Here is a 5,185-nt window from a genome sequence, read left to right as displayed (position 1 = left end):
CTCATTTCCCTGAAAGTCCAGCAAATTCCCTCCTAATTCTACTAATTAAATTACTTGTCCTGGGCTGACCGGTTAGCTCACTCGATAAGTAATACCAAGGTAAAGCATTTGGATCCCAGTACTGGCCAGTTGCCAAAAAAGATAGATAAAAGAAAAACTTGTCCTTTCTAAGCCTGTTTCTTCGTCTATATAAGGAGCTAAATTCTACTTACTTTATAGGGCACTGTCAGATTCATGCAACATAATGCATGTCAAAGCCCTCAGAAAATAAACTAAGAATTATAGGGAGCTGTTATTACCAGGAAGAACTTTATTTGCTTACACCAGTACCTATATAGACAGTCAGTGGTTAAAGGTTGGATTCTAGAGGAATCCAAGAAGGCCTTGACTCTACAACAGGTCAGCGAACTTCAGCCCATGGATCAAATCTAGCCCACCCCACTAGCTAAGAATGGTTTCTTACATTTTTAAATGGGTAGGGGAAATAATCAAGAGAAGAATAATTTCATGACACACAAAACATATGAAATTCAAAGTTTAGTGTCTGTAAAGTTTCATTGGAACACAGCCATACCTACTAACTTGCCTGTGGCTGCTTTTGTGCCACTATAAAACTACTTCAGAGGGTTGTTTGGAGAATTAGAGTTAAACTAGTGTTGGGTTTTGTTTTGTTTTGTTTTGTTTTGTTTTACTTTTTAGATTGCAACCCACAAGAAGAAATACACACTAATATACAATAGTATTGTTAACTTTCTGTCAAGTTCTCTCTTTTTCTTTTGTTCAAAACAGAGTTGAGTTTAGTGACTGAAAATACACACACCCCAATGTGGAATGGAATGTATCATCTATACAAATCAGAATTAAGAGTCCAGGCTAAAGTGGGAAGGAAAGACACTAATCTTGGATAATAAAGTAATTCATCATAACTCTATTTCCATACTCTCCAAGTCGTTATATTATTCTGGGTTCTCCAGAGAAACAGAATCAATAGGATACACATACATACAAAGAGATTTATTATGAAGGATTAGCTAAAATGATTATGGTGGCTGAGAAGTCTCACTATCTGCCATCTGCAAGCTGGAGCCCCAGGAAAGCTGTTGGTGTAGTTACAGTCCAAATGCAGAGGCTCAAGAACCAGGAGTGTAGATGTCCAAGGGCAGGAGAAGATGGATGTTCCAGCTCAAGCAGAGAGAGCAAATATGCCTTCCTTCACCTTTTTTTGTTCTATTCAGACCCTCAAGGGATTGGATAATTGGACGATACCCACCCACACTGAAGAAGGTGATCTTTACTCAGTCTACTGATTCAGTGCTAATTTCTTCTGGAAACAACCCCACGGACACTTCCAGAAATAATGTTTTACCAGCTCTCTGGACATCCCTTAGGTAAAACATAAAATTAACCATCACATTTGTCATGCCTAAAATATTTGGAGCTGAGATCTCCTAGTTTCAAAGTATACGTTTCCTAGCATTAAGGTACTAGTAAGAACCTTTGGAACAAGACCCAGAGGGACAGAAAAATTAATCAAGCAGTCTAAGCTAGACTTCACAAACATCCACCACCTTGAGAGAAGAGAAAAGCGTGCTTGCTATCCATGCATAAAAACACAGATTCTTCCCCTGCAGATAATAACTAAAAGTAAGTAGGGAGACAATTTGTCAACAATCTGGGGAAAAGATTTAGGGCTACGCTGCACTCATGTACCAAGATGGCTTAGAGATAATGGGGAGAAAGCTAACATTTATTGTCTGTCAGGCACAGTCCATCTTATTTCATCCCAATTACAAATATTCAAGGTAGTAGGTATTCTGATTTTACAGAGCAGAGAAGGGAGGGCACATTAAATAGTACACCCAGGTGTTTGCTTTGGCAGCACTTATACTAAAATTGGAACAATACAGAGAAGGTTAACATGGCCCGTACACAAGGATGACACGCAAATTTGTGAAACATTTCATATTTTTATAAAATAAAAAACTGTTAAATAAAATAACAGGCCCAGGAGTCTAAACTTTACTTCCAAAGCCTGTACTCTTTCTACTAAACTATGCTGCAACTCTATATAAAATTGTCAATTTTTTTTTGGCAGCTAGCTGGTACAGGGATTGAACCCTGGTCCTTGGTGTAAGTGGCACCATGCCTTAACCGATTAGCTAACTGGCCAGCCCAAACTGTCAAATATTTTTTTAAAATAGAAAAACTTGGGCCTGGCTGGTCAGCTCAGTTGGTTAGAGTGCAGCCTTTTAACACCAAGGTCACGGGTTCAGATCCCCAAACTGGCCAGCCTACAAAAAAAAAAAAAAAAAATAGAAAGCCTTAAAGAAAACAGAAATGGATACATAAGCCATGGACAGACAGAAAGGAAGTAATCAACAGATAAAACTACTGTTAAATAGAAAAATTCTCCAAGTAACACTGTAGGATAAAATATAACTTTCATATGAGTAATTCGCTTCTAATGCTTGCTAAAAACGAGAAAACATAACTAATGCCATTTCAAGTAAGGCAGCTTCTAAGGCGCCAAGCAGGTGGGGCCAGGCACACTAAATTCCAGGAAGGGAGGAAACACCACCTGGTTCCAGGGACCAGTTCCTTATCTAGAGGCCGCCTGGCCTGATACTGTTCCTTATCGGTGTGCCAGCCTGCTAAAGACCACCCATAAATATAAAGGTCACCTCAGATAAACCGTAAGCAGTATACAACTCATCCTGTTGCAAAAGTCTGTCTAAAAACTGTATAAAAAGCGTCTGTGTTAAGGGCTCAGGGTCGCTTTTGTCTTGAAGACTGAGTGACCCCAGCATGCTGGAATAAACTCCTCTTGCTTGATTGCAACAGTCTCTGTCTCATGGTCTTTGTGAGGTGAGCCATCCCGATGTGTGGGATTTGTGCACGGTGCACAGGTCTTACAACACTACACTGAAATTCTAGTAGACGAATGGACAAAGGATACCAACGATTCCCAAAAAGAGGAAATACAGCTAATCAACAAACATATGGAAAAATATTTCACCTCACTAGAAATTTTGTGTTTCTTTTTTTTCTTAAATCTTCTTTTATTTATTTATTTTTGCTGACCAATACAGGGATCAAACCCCGGACCTTGGTGTTATCACCATCACATTCTAACCAACTGAGCTGTCAGTGAAATTCTTAAATGCAAATTATGACAATAATACACATTTTGCCTACCAAATTAATAAGGAGTAAAAATAATGATACTACCCAGTGCCAATTAGTATTTAGTAAAAGAGGCACTCTCTTATTTGGCTAATAGGAGTATAAATTGGCATAAACTTTTTGGAAAACAAAATGTCATAATGTATATTTTCTTTTTCTGTTTTTTTGGCAGCTGACCTGTATGGGGTTCTGAATCCTTGGCCTTGATGTTATAACACTGTGCTCTAACAAACTGGGCTAACCATCCTGCCCTTGTCATAATATATTAAACCACCAAAATCAATTCTGGCACTCTATCCTGGGGAAATGATTTTAAATATGGCAAAATTGATATGCAGAAGAAACATTTCTCACAGCTTCATTTATCATAGCAAAAAATTAGAAGCATCTTACATATTTGACTGTAGAGAGGGGAATGGTTAAGTAAATTATGGCATTTGTATTATGTCCCATATTATACAGTCTTTATAATTAACATTTACAAAAAACATGCCAGGATGTGGGAAAATGCTTGTTAAATACTGTTAAGTATAAAAAGCCAGAACCAAATCTGACTGAATATGTAAGAACACTATGCATAAGAAAGAAAATCTATAAAAATACATGAAAAGAATAGTAACATGGACTATGTTTAGATTATGGGATTATAAGTGACATTTTCACTTATCTGTATTTTCAAATTGCTTTTAATACTCAGGTCTTGCTTTTTTGATCAAAACAATGTTTAAACAAAATATTTAGGGTTACCATATTGAAGGCCATATGCTTTAAGAGAGAAATCTGGGGTGTATAAATATGATCTTAATAGCTTATTAGAGAAGGTTAGATTTCTAGGATGATGTTATGGCCTGAAGGGGGCAGGGGGGCATGGTTGAGGCCTGTGGCACTCCCCTCATTTTGACAGAGGAGCCCAGGGGGCTTCCGGGAGGCTTGGTTGTGGCTGGGCTGGATGCAGCTGTCAGGGGGGCATGACTGAGGCCCTTGGCCCCACACCACCATGGCTTGAGAGCCCAGGGTGCTTCTGGAAGTGGCCTGGTGGTTATCACTGGGCTAGATGTGGACCTGGGGGGGCGTGTCTGAGGCCCTTGGCCCCCTCCACCCTGGCTCAAGAGCCCAAGATGCTTCCAGTGGCAGCCTGGTGGTCATTGCTAGGCAAGATGAGGATGCTGGAGGGTATGACTGAAGCCATCAGCCCTCCCCACTTCCCAGCTCAGGAGCCCAGGGCACTTCCAGTCCTTCTAGGTTCTATAGGTATTCTTTGGTGGTGTTAGACCTTTACTGGTTAATACCAAAAGTTTGTGATCTGTGGGTGTTTTTTTTTTTTTTTTTTTCTAAGTTCTGTTTTGGATTATTAGCTATCCCCACCACTTAAATTCTGCACTGGAATTAATTTGTTGTCCTTTGCTTACTTCCAAAATGGGGAAACTTCCTGTGGGAACCAGCACTTGAGCTCTGTAGTTGAGCTAAATTGCTGCCTTGCTTCTGATTCTCTAGGGAAGGCTTTTTGTGCAGCTCAGGTTTTAATTCTTTGCCTTGTAAACACTTCTGGGTCTTGTGAGGTCTGGTACACCTGGATCGTGTGGAAACTCTGGTCTCGGCCTGAGTCTTTCAGCAAACTGCACCCCATGCAGTTCTGTGTTCCTGAGCAGTCTCCACTGAGTGGTACTGCGCAGATTGGAGGGCAGCTCATCTGCCCACGCTGTGCCCCAGTGTTCCTCCAATGGGCCTATCTCCCCCACCACCCTTACTTTAAATACTTCCCATAGGACAGGCCATGTGCCAGTCCCGTGCAATGACTCACCAGCCTCTTAGTGGCTCCTTTTTTCAGTTGTCTGTGGCCCCTCGCTCCTATGTGGGTCCATGGGAACCCTGTTAATGGTCTTGCTGGCCTGAGGGCCACCAAGGCCCTCTTCTCCCCTGTAGCCTCTAAGCAACCTTATACAAATGGCACAGCTGTGGCTTTTTCCAGCTTTTGCTCCATGTGCTCACCAGGGCCAGGCTA

General features: G+C 40.9%; 1 non-coding gene across 1 annotated transcript; it reads left to right on the top strand.

Moving 5' to 3' along the window:
* Nucleotides 1-1,863: 1,863 nt before the first annotated feature.
* On the top strand, nt 1,864-1,970 carry LOC134366296 (U6 spliceosomal RNA). Its single transcript, XR_010022277.1, has one exon. It is a non-coding gene; the product is annotated as a U6 spliceosomal RNA (small nuclear RNA).
* The last annotated feature ends 3,215 nt before the right edge of the window (nt 1,971-5,185 follow it).

This window comes from Cynocephalus volans, chromosome 17 (genome assembly GCF_027409185.1).
Source record: "Cynocephalus volans isolate mCynVol1 chromosome 17, mCynVol1.pri, whole genome shotgun sequence".
In the NCBI taxonomy this organism is placed as follows: Eukaryota; Metazoa; Chordata; class Mammalia; order Dermoptera; family Cynocephalidae; genus Cynocephalus; species Cynocephalus volans.
This window is presented reverse-complemented; position numbering and strand designations above follow the sequence as displayed.